Raw genomic sequence first — 12,896 nt, forward strand, 5'->3', positions numbered from 1 at the left:
GTACACCACGGTTGAATTTACCAATCTACCCTCAAACCGTAGACACAACGAGTCCGAAAAGTGTTTTAAAAGCAAATGTGAGCTGAAAAGTGGTCTCCTCTTATTACTGAGTTAATATAAGTATATACAATAGTATTTTTCGATATTCAATAAACCGGAAATTACGTTGAGAGAACCCGAAAGGTAAAAGAAGTCAATTTAATTAAGTTAAATCGATGAAATTCCAATCATTTGAAGCTCCATAAAGGACTGGCTGTAGTAATTATGATAAAAAATATTTTTAATATATTATAGTAACTTATTCATTTAGGTGGCAATTAATTAATCAATTAACATTATTTCCAAAATAACGTTGGCTTCTTCATATTGCTTCTTAATAGAAATCATAATTGTGCAAATGACTGAATGGGGCTAAAATTTCAAAGTGAACAGAATTCTTTGCCACAAAATAATTAATTAAAGTCGAACAAGTTATCTCGAAGCGACACCTAGCGGCTACCGTTCTCTTTTGTATAGCCATCTTTTCATCGTCAAAACTCATTTCAATTAATTTTCTTAAAAGTAAGTAAATGATGTGCCCTTTAAAAGCGAGATATCATTAACACAGTGGCTAGGGAGCGGCTGTAAATGTAGGGATGTTCCAATTTCCTGAATAGATAATACATTAACGCAAAAAAGTGTCAAGCGAGATAATTTGGTTTATTTTTGTTTATAAAAAAAAAAATGTTTTGCCTCTTAAGTACATATAAACCTATTTGGAACACAACTTTTACAAAAAATGCAGAAAGTAATAGTGAAGGTCTAAAAAAATTAACAATATATTTCAGTGTATATCTTTCGTAGTCTTAGTTTAAGATGAAGTTATTATGAATAAGAAAAAATAAAATTTCTAAACCGACCCACTGCTTTCACCGCCCCCTCCCGTGGGAGAATCATTAGGAAAAAATCGTGTTGATGGATTTAATTACAAAAAATAATTATTCGTAAGAAAGTTGCCAGAATACAGTCGGACGGAGCGGGTTCTTCGATTCCCCCCTTAATCGGATTAATTTACTTTTAAAAAGCAGGGGGAAGGTTGTTGTAATTAATGGAATGATAACATTACCTCGCGGTTGACGCCTTTGGTAACACAATAGCCTGAAAGGTAGGAGATTATACAAAATATACGGAAACAAGAAAGTGATAAACGAATTCATCTATTTATTTAATTTGGCGTACCATCAATCACGGTCACCATGAAGCTGTAACTGAACATCTCATGTTTACATTTACATTCGATCCAAACTATTTCGGCATACTTGGCGATCTGATGAGTAGTGCTTTTTCCACTCCGTTACCGCCCGGTGATCAGTTAAACGCATCTCCACTGACGCAAATCATATTGCCTGGAAGGGTTTCTGTTCCTCCGAAAATCCAACGAATTATTTTTTTCTCTGTATAATCTGAGTTTCAGTATAACATTGTCTCTATCCGAACTAGTCTGTGCGAAAAGGACGTCAGACTCATCTATTGGCCGGAGCTCAGTTAAGGGGTATTGAGAAAATAACAAGTCATTGCCACTGATTTTTTCAAGTTTTCTGAATGTCACGACTGTAAACGAGTTAAAAGATTAATTTGTTCTGCTCATATTATTTGTTATAGGATACATGTACATATGTTGACCAAAACAATGAACATTGCATAAAAATAATTTTGTTTAAAGAAATAGCTAGAAATAGTCATTTAAAGTTTTTTTTTATTCTGGCTCAAATTTTGAGATTTGAGAATTTGCCTTTAAGAATGAAATTGTCATATTATCGTTAAATAATAAAATTATTGCCAATGACTCTGTTGATTCGGAAAACCTGATACCATTTATCACTGCATACATCTCTATCAGAACGAACAACCACCAATTTAAAAGTACAGTAAGAAAAGCAATTTAACCCTAAATTAACCTAATGTACCTTCGACATACGAAGAGGGAATGAACGTTATTTTTCTCGCAAGTGCTGCATCACGTCACGATCATTCTTTACCGCTTTGTCTATCTATTTTCTACATGTGTGTTCTTTTGGGAGGCTGAGTATTTGTGTCGGATATTACATAACAGTGTCTAGGAGCAATTCTTTCTGAAACTAATATAGCGAAATAGATATTAAAGTAGGAATCGAATCTTAATACTTTACTGAAGTAAGAACCCTCAAAGTATGAGAAAACAAGTGACGAATACAGCAAAAATGAAAATATATGTCTTGATATCACAGATTATACAAAAAATACTTATGTGCAAAAAGGGGAAAAACCTACCAAGTAATAAATATTATTAGTTCTGTTACATAATGCAAAAAATAATTATTATCGACGGAACCATTGCGCGGTTGTAACACAAATCTTACGTAACATATAGAAATGGAAAACATCAAATTGTTTGCAACTTACATGAAATTAATTATAACAAAACTACTGTTAATGACTACAATATTTTGTTGTGTTGTAGTACATTTTAAAATCATTATAATAAAAAATAAAGATTCTTTCTGAAACTAATATAGTGTAACAGATAGTAAAGCAGGAGTTGAATCTTAATACCTTACTGAAATAAGAACCCTCAAAGCATCAAAAAACGAATGACGAATACAGCACGAATGAAAAATTCTTTCTTGATATCACAGATTATACAAAAAATACTAATGTGCAAAAAGGGGAAAAACCTACCTAGTAATAAATATTATTAGTTCCGTTACATAATACAAAAAATAATTATTAGTGACTCAACGCAGTTATAACACAATTTTTACGTAACATGCATAAATGAAAAACATCAAATTGTTTAAAACTTCATGAAGTTAATTATAACAAAACTATTGTTAATGACATCAACATTTTGTTGTATTGTAGTGCATTGTAAAATCAATATACATATATATATAATAAACAACAAAGCCACTGCGGTCTTCAAACTCGCAATATTTAAATTTACAGCCACACCAGCGATTGCGCTTAAGTTTTCACTTCACTATCAATATTTTCCACACCGATTATAAAATAAAAGCACGATGAATAGTTTATGAAGGGCTCTAGCGACGAAAGGCTAATATAGCAGTAAGAGGCATAGCGCATTAGCTTCATACAGTCAATGATCTCATACCAGCAAAGCTCCTGCATAATTTATGGACAGTTTGCTAGATGCGTATTTAATACAACTCAGCAGAATCACTATCACGTTCAAAATATGTATTAACAAGCACGAAAATAATAAGATTTTCTATCTTAATATATATTTTTCATAATTAAATAATATTCGATATTTAAAATTTTTCCTATTTTTCCGTTTATATAAAATACAGTGACGTATCATCTCAGTGGTGAGATTTGAAATTATTATGTCGTAAGTGAGACTAGTGGAAGGCAGTAAATGACGCACGCAAAACGTAGAAAGGTATAATCAAAAGGAGAATTATTACTCGTCTGTTAATCAGTTAAAAACTTGGTTGAATTCCAAATTAAATCACTCTTATAAATTTTTACTATAAATATTTGTTACACCTTTGTTACGTTTTAGGTTTAAATTGTAAACCTTGCAACATTGTAGGATCTCCTCATTCGTATCGACCTAATTCTGTCGCCTCAATGGCTATTACGTTCACATTATTAGTAATTTATGATTGACTAGCTATTAAACAATTATACTTAAAATTAATATAAAAAACAAATATATGAAATAAAAAATAATTAATAAAATATACCAAAGGAATGGACAGTGATTATACCATACGTAATAAAAACCATAACTAATGAATGAGTTGGCATTGAGAACGTAATCTATTGCGTACTATTTGAAGTATAAACGCTTTCATAGCCATTGATAGCGATTTAGTTCGGTGCTGGCAATGTTAAGGTTGCCATCTATAAGAACATTTTATAGTGTGTTATTATTATGTTAAGTATACAGTGATTGTTTTTAACTGTGCTGTTACCGGTAAGATTTTTACACATTTATATAAAAACTGCTTAGTTGTATTTAAATTATTATTATGATTATTTTATTTTATGATTATTTAAATTATTATTATATTATTATGATTACTTATATTATTTCAATTTAAAAGTAAATGTGTCTGAAACTATTGATTTCATAATGAGATCTAAGACTTTCGCGTGTGTCCTTTTAAATGAAACTAATATTTTTCAGCTTACTACGCGTATTTTATTATTTTCTAAACTACGTACTCCCAACGTTTCGGTCACTTTGCAGCAACCGTGATCAAGAGCAGACGAGATGTCGAAAGTAACAGAAATGTCGTGAGTACTAATCCGAGAGAGTACTAATACTCGTAGTAATCCGAAAGATATTAGTTTAATTTTAATAGATTTCATGTAAATTGTTGAATTTATAGTCCTAAAACATATATTGACGATGAAAAGTTAATACGATTTTGACAATTGTAATAAGTTGTATAATTTAAAAAAAAAAATACTTTCAGATAAAATTCGATATGTTTTTGTATTATGTATATTTTCTATTGTCTTCCCGTGAACCCGGAATGAGAAAAATTTGGAATCGACTTAAGAATCAGATATGAAATACACAATTCGAATAGGATAATATAACGAAAATCATCATTTACTTAAGCAAATAATTTTTGTGCTTTAATTATTTTAAAACTAAAAATAAACTTTTTAGTAGAAAAAAAATCTTATTATTCTACATATTCACGACTTCAAAGAAAATCAATTGTTATCAAGGCTTTGATTTTAGAATCGTTAAATAATTTAATAATCTCTCACAAACCGTTTTTGTTGAAGTTTATGATGTTCATCGTCATACAAGTGCATTATGCGCAAATCGAATCGTCAAAAAGCTATATAGTATATATGTATGTATTGATATAGAAAACAATCTTTCTAAATACGCGAACAGAAATAAAATTCAATTCACTGTTGTCTAAAATAAGCAATTTATTGATTCACAAACATATTAAATACAGCTTGGCAATTAATTTGGAAATGCCTACTCGGGTTGTGTTTTCGTTACGTAATGAAATTAAAGACAGTTCAAATAACATAATAATTTGTAAACATCTCGAATTACTGAAAGCGAAATCAGCAACAGCGGTGCAACTACGCTAAACGTTACAATATAAATGTATTCGATACACTCTGAAGGTTGGCTCGAAGGAATCTATCTTCTTTTCCTTCGTTCCAGATTATTTCTTTGTAAATCATAATTAATTAATTCTCTCTATCATGAGTCTGTTCAGTTTTAATACTAACCAATCTAAAGTAATTGCGTTGTAGCAAAACACTTACATAATCTATTGTGACATACATTATTAAACGCTTTATGTTTAGTATTCCTGCATTTAATCTAAGACGAATTATTTTTAGGTTTTGGCAAGTTGTATATATTCAATCCTTTGTTTTGAAGCTTTTGTTCCTCAGTGAGGCATTTAAACTGGGAAAATTTATCAGCAGTTATTTGTGAAACACGTTCCCAGCAGTATTTGTTCTATTTGAAATTTGAAAGTACCGAGAAAATTATTACCTAATAAACTTACCTTTGTTTGTTAGAAACCTCGCAGGTCGTATACATGTCGCCACGTCCTTAGGAATCAGGTTTTACAGGACAAATACAAACTTTTAATTAAATTAATGTCATCTATACCATTTACATGAAAAGAAAGATTCGGACCATGTATTGAGAGAAATTTAAATATACCATTCAAACACAAATACACTCATTCATTATCACTCGATAGATGTATTCAAGGCTTAATCCATATTATGTATGTACTAATTTTTTCATTTGTCTTCGATCATATCTGTAATCTCTTGCTATTAATGATTAATCGAACAAACCAAGTTAAGCATAAATAATGTCTCATTAAATTTGATTCCCAAACGAACTGTAATTAAAATCTTTATTACTTATTTTTGTTTTATTTACGTTGCACAATCAATGGCCAGTACTTAAAATTTACACGAATATCAAAATAAGAGTAATCAAAGCAATTTTTGTTCACGTAATATTTATGTAATATGTTATACATTTAATACATATACTTCATATATAATCATATATAAATGACAGTTATAGACAAAAACTTAAAAAGACGACGATCTTTATTATACATTATGTAGTGGTCATGAACAGCACTGGCAACATTGAAACGGATAAAGCGAACCAAGCAAATTAATAAAGAGTACATTTTTCGTATGCCTTGTAAGATTGTTAAATTCATTTAAATTAATAATAAGACCCGAGATGTAGCCTCGAGGAACACAAAGCGACATTTCACTTTAAAACTTTTAAAACGTTTTCAAGTCAAATTCTTTACATGTTTAGTATAAATAAGTATTGATAGCTTTAATAAGATATTATATTATACGTGGAAAGTTACTATCATAGTTTGATTTAGGAAAATTCTAGATATTCTTTGTTATCATACTAAAGAAGTATCCATAGTTTTTAATTGATATCATTTTAAAGAATGAGACTTTTACTCTTTTATAAACAAATTATAAAATCGTATTTATAAATTTATCCCTTATATTATATAAGATCTCAGTGCTAATGTACAAAGTTAGGTAAAAGTATAGCGTTCCTCATTCTCGGATTGTTACCGCTTGGCGATACATAGATTTAACTTCCGAAGCACACGCTCTGAAATATTTATTCCTGAAACGTAAAGATCGGGGGGTGCCGGGTGGTGGGGGGTGGTTTATCCCGCGGTTTCCTTCCCGGCGTGTTTTACTTCGAGAATGGGAAGTCGCCGCCGACGGGTCGATATCATCAAAGATAAAGGATGCAGAGATTTCATATGGTCCACATTTATAAATACGCTCTAGAAAAATACAAAGCGAGTGAAGACTTATAATGAAACTTAGAAATGTTGTATGTTGTTTGTTGTTTATTTTTTATTTGTTTTTCTTATTTAATTTCAACTTGTTCAAAATCGAAACAGTTCATTACTATGAGGACATTTCTATTGTAAATTATTATTATTATTATAAAATTAACACGACGAGTTTTGGCGACGAATCTCAATGACTATTTAAACATCTGTGAAGGCAGCGCTAGTCTATGTGGCGGGCCGACCTCCAGTGGGGGGTTCCCCCTACCGTTCGATTGTCTGCGGAGGCTGCCCCGCCGGTGCCATCTGATGTGCCGAGAGCACTCCAGATCTGCATAGATCGTTGCCTTCGTTTTTTCCCTATCGAAAAATCAATACTCACTTTTATGTATAAATGGAAAGACACCTCTTAATGTTCTTTATGGCCTGTCTTATTGCATTTTATATATAGCCACCGCTTGTTCGAGACGTTTTTATGACTGTATTAATAATTATAAAATATATGGTATTGATCTATTATTTATTCGTTTGATACATATAGTTATTTATTTTCAGTGAATAGTAAAGTGTATCAATGTACATCGCTAATGCTCTATAACCTAGTGGGTTTCGGAGCTTCGTGGTACATAATGTGAATGTCTCATCTCAGTGCCGTATCGAGGTTTCCGCCGCCGTATTCCTCAATGTGAAAGAAGCTCAAACACCAAGCAATAAAGCCTTTGGATCCGGCAAAACAAATACGAGGCACATTCCAATGCTAGATATCATTCGCTCCGCCCACACAGTCGGCATGACGACTGAGCCTTCTCATTGGTCGCCGCGAAGCCTTCTCCAATTCGAATTGGTTATATTTTTTTCTACAATTGAAATTGGCACTTTCCGTTTGTTCTGTACGAGTTCTGTACGCATGCGTCTCCGGTAGGCGTCTACGTCACGTAGACGTATCTACGTTTGGAGGCTACGAATGTTTTATTGGATATCCCTCTGTTCCCATTCGTAATTCCTATTCGAATCTGGATTTGTCGCCGGTTTATTCCCATTGCGCAGTCGTCCTCTCTTATTTTAGAAATTTAATATATATATGTATATAACGTACACAATGTATGTGATTAATTTGCTTTCGAATGTTATGACTACTGTAATAAATTATTAAGTCAATCAACACCAAATTAAATGTTTGCAATATAATAGCGAGAGCATATTATCGTTTCGATATATTTATTAGTTATCTATCAATATTTCTGTATTAAAATAACTCTGCGTTAAAGCTACCTCAGTCAATGGCATACAAGGGATATCTCAAGTAATTAATAGTATTATAAATCCCTGGCGGGCAACCGAACATGCACACACGCAAAACGGATACGGTACAAACATACGTGTCGCTTTGCTTGACAACTGCAATAACACAGGCATCCATAGCAGGCTCTGTACCGAACAATTTCATTTGCGACTGGGCGAGGATAGCGTTATAATTACAACAACAATAGATAGAGGCGCCACCGTCTGCCGCACGTTTAATCTCGCCGGAATCAAAGGACCGCCGCCTCACACCCACCCTAAACGAGATTCACCTATCAACTACTACCGACGAACGATACGATCCACTTGCTGTACATTGCCGTTTTACTGTGATCGGGGCGTAAATTTAAGTAAGAAACCGTCGTTGGATGTTAGGAACGTTATTTTAATTGTTTTTCAACTAGTCGAGTGGTAAATATTTTGTGTCTCCAAGCCTATATCTGCAGCGGTATGCTTAGGTGTCCCCGGAGCAGATAGTTGCATTTCCAGTCTATGTATAACTACTCACAGAGTTTTATTAAAGCTTAACATTGTTTGCCTCTAGCTTGAGCTTTTATAGAGCCGCCAGTTGTTTCCATATTGTTTGTAAATATTACCACGCTGTTAATTGAATTCCTGAATCAGTTATTTATAATATGTATTAGAACGCTGTGTAACAATGTTCTAATAATATTCAGCGCTCATAATGTGTCATGAATATTTTGTATAAGCACGCACACAACAATTTTGCAGAAAGCAAACAGTTCGGCAATGTTTGACACTAAGCACAGTGAATCCTGACTAGAGAATCAAAATATTCATTTATACTTACACAGTACTGTTTTAATAAAATAATATATTCGTAAAAGATTTATAAACAATTATCTATGATACGGAATAATTGCAAAAATTTAATATATATATCATAATAAGCTGACCTAAAATAAATGAATGCTCTACCGAAATTATAATAACAGCAGTTTGTGGCAGTAATGGTCCATTGATGGTAGTATCCAGCCGATTGAAGGCATGCATGTATTCATAGTCAATAATTCGCGTTCCCACCGCACCGTTCTTGCATAGTTTCAGCAAGTTATTGCTTGCTTTGCCATTTAGCGCCATTACTTAACATCAGCTTTGTAAATAGTTGTGTTGTAATTATTATACAACTATACATAGTACTAGCTATATTATTGATGTAGTTTTTTACGTTTTTGACGTTATTTCAAAACTAAATTTCTTGAAACAAGTTGTTGCTGATACATAAAAACAACAAGCTTCATTGTCTTGATGAACAAAAAGCAGTTAGACACTTATTATTAAAAAAGAACGAATGATTCATATAAGTCATACTCCAGAAACTAATTTAGCAATGTGAAAGTTAGGGCGATCTTACATTCGCTATGTAAGTATAGCACTGTTCCATATAACGCTATGTATTTGAATCTTTCGGACTTAAGACGTAAAATACTTTACTAATTTACTATTTTCCAATATTTTATTTACTTATAAACATTGTAGCCAAGACTACAAAGATCAAAATAAGAATTCTGAAAATGCACATTTGAAAATGATGTTCTTCCAAGATAATAAACAAGCCAATATATTCATAAATTCTATGTCCTAACTTAATATAATTCCAATATAAAACATATAAATTATATTTTATAATAATATTATATACCAATCTCAACGTGTCTGTTACGTTCTACGAGCCACGCTACTTATAGAATAGGAAGCGAGTGTAGGTAATGGCGCAAAATAGTGACGCAGTATTATTGCAGTGGGTGGAGGAAACTCCCGCGAAGCCTCCCCGAGCGACTGAAAAGTCCACGAGAAAAATAAGATCCCCCATCCCGCTTATTCTTAGTAACAGTTTTTGTATACCCGGCTATCTATGTGTTGGTTTTATATATATTATATTTTGATATATTAACACTTCAATAAATGTTCTACAGTGATTTATTTTGTACAATATTATTTTTATTTTATATTTAAAAGTCTGCGTATAGTTTTGTTATACAATAGGTAACTACTGTTACAAGTTTGTATATGAAATATCAATATGCCCTTAGTAATTTTTGACATATTAATGTTATAATTATCTTATTATAGAATTGTTAGATAAAAAATATAATTAACATTGATGGTCAAGAAAGACAAGTCTTTGTTCATTGACGTAAATTAAAAATCATGTAAATCTTTACATGAAAAGATTTTAAATAAAAATATAAATAATACATTATACACATTTGATTTATACGTATATAAGTATATAATGTGTGAGTACAAATTTATCCAAGTGAAATTAATGTCTTATTTATAATTTATTTGAAAAAATATGAATGAAATATTTTAAATATCTTTACTCCTCACTACACCAGCTATTCGCCAGGAAATTCAAATCAAAATCGGTCCAGTTGTTACTGAAATTAACCGGAACATATAGACAGACAAGTAGACAAACAAAATTAAAATACATATTATTTTCGCATACGTACTCTACAATATTACAAACAGACACAAGAATTTAATTATTTCTATATATACAAGAATTTCTTAAAACATCATCTCTTTATCTTAATTAAATTCTTGACACATTACATCTTTATGGACCAATATTACCTAGGCAAAAAAATTTAACAAATACGTAATTTTTAAATACGAACAATTGAAAGAATCTATTACTAGTTAAACTAGAATTAACTAATTAGATAAATAACTTTCCTTATTATTTTAGGGTTTAGTTAGACATCAGTATTTTCTAATACTAATTATAGTGTAGTTTTAGGGTCAGTTAAACGCCCTCTAGTGTAGTCCCATCACACTTCAGATACGAGAACCGTAAATTTTGAAAACAACCAGTCGTACGTCCTTACGATATTTCAAGAATACTATAGATGTCGCTAGTAGCATTAATGAAAAAATAATTACGATTTGTCATTAGATGACACTCCAACCATAAAGCACTAAATACATTAAATAAATGTATGAAAATAAATAATGTGATTATAAAGAAAATTTTGCTAATTTTTTATTTAAAAGTGTAGTGTTATGTATGTTATATGAGATATGTATAGCTGCCATTACATAAAATTTCTTTATTTGCCACACCAATACGTCACTGTTTTTCATTTTCTAAGACTACGACAACTTGACCTTAAACATAACCTGCCTTAATGTATGAACCATTGGACTTCAATAAAGACACCAATTTTAAGCATTGCACGGCTCCTAAACAATTTATTTGGTCCCTCCGTCTCTTTTACACACATTAGTCTTACATGAAACAGATAGGGACGGAGCTTTATTTCAATTTAAAAATGTTTATTAGCTATATCTGTAGGGCAATGCACTCAGCAACAGGTTGTGAGAGGACGAAAGTACAATTTTTGCAATAATTGTAAGATAATAATTCAGACAGTCTGAAAATTTACTGAAATAAATTATTGATCGTTTTTGGCTGTTAGGCAATAAAATGGGTACGAAATACTGCATATATAATAAAAAATAACTACATCCAACCAACAGAAAGAAAGGTTTATATAGAAAGTTATCTCAACCATAATATAACTAGCTAATGTAAAGATTTATTTAATGTTCGTTTTATTTTTTCAATATGTTAATATTAAAAGCAAACGCATAGTCATTTAAATAGGTGGGCAGTTCACGATAGAATGTTATTACAACATTAAAATGTTTTTATCAATGTTAGTATTACACAAGCGAGGGCAAGGCGAGCAACTTTCTCTGATATAATAACAAATGGTACCTACAAAGATACAGATGTCGGTTTGGTCATATAAGGCCGGTTCACTATTATTGACTTTTTCCTAACTTTCACTCCCAGATTTCATCATCGAAATTCTGGTCTTCAAATGGGCCATTAAGTTTGGGAGAATATGTAGATTATTATTTTATGTTTAATAAAATGCCTTCCACTGGTGTGTTCCTAACATTATAACGTTCGTTGGTTTTAAGCTTCGTAGAATATGATTTTGGAATCATTTCTAAAAGGATGATAGAGATTGTCATATTTTTTTATAAATGGTATATTATAATAATTTATGATCTTAATAATTCAAATGTTTACCAAATATCAATACGAAATTTAAATAATAATACGTATATTATATAAGATGTTTCAACTTGGAGCTATAGTCTGATGTTGTACTAATAATAAATTCCAGTATTAAATTTGTATAGCATAATAAAATTACCTAAATATGAGCCCTTTCTCCAGATCTTGATCGTTGAACTCGGACGGGGTGACATTGCGGACAAAACATACGACTACCCTCGTTCTTGATACTTGGAAACTTTTAAAAATAGATTATATTGTTATCTTTAAAACATATAACTTTTGAAAGTAAAAAAAAATTTGTTAAATCGGAATGCTTTTTAATAGATTGCTTTGATAATATCTTTCCTGAAAAGTATATAATAATCGATGTCGGAAATAGCCTCAACTTATATTCATACATGTACTTCGTTATCCAGATAATCTCCTTAATATATATACATAGAGTTTGTAAATATAATTTGTATATTTCACTAAAGTGTCAAGATTGTGTAGCGCGACTCTTTATAAATCTACATTGCACTTGCATTAAAGCGTATGGATGCACTGTCTTACATTTTTTCACCGGTTCTTAACTTCGTCCTTGAATTTCAAGTTTAGATTACAGCATGCACATTACCAAAAACGCGTTCGCTGCACATTGTTACATACATACATACATATAATATATGCCGGTCTGGAAAATAATTTAACTAAAG

The 12,896-nt window shown here is 31.2% G+C and overlaps 1 long non-coding RNA gene across 1 annotated transcript; it reads right to left on the reverse strand.

Moving 5' to 3' along the window:
- Positions 1–1,224: 1,224 nt before the first annotated feature.
- LOC133320109 (uncharacterized) lies at positions 1,225–12,017 on the reverse strand. The gene is made up of 3 exons (XR_009753565.1): positions 11,894–12,017; positions 1,947–2,117; positions 1,225–1,590 (listed from the first exon to the last, which is right to left on the reverse strand). It is a non-coding gene; the product is annotated as an uncharacterized LOC133320109 (long non-coding RNA).
- Between the last annotated feature and the right edge of the window lie 879 nt (positions 12,018–12,896).

This window comes from Danaus plexippus, chromosome 4 (genome assembly GCF_018135715.1).
Source record: "Danaus plexippus chromosome 4, MEX_DaPlex, whole genome shotgun sequence".
NCBI lineage: Eukaryota > Metazoa > Arthropoda > Insecta > Lepidoptera > Nymphalidae > Danaus > Danaus plexippus.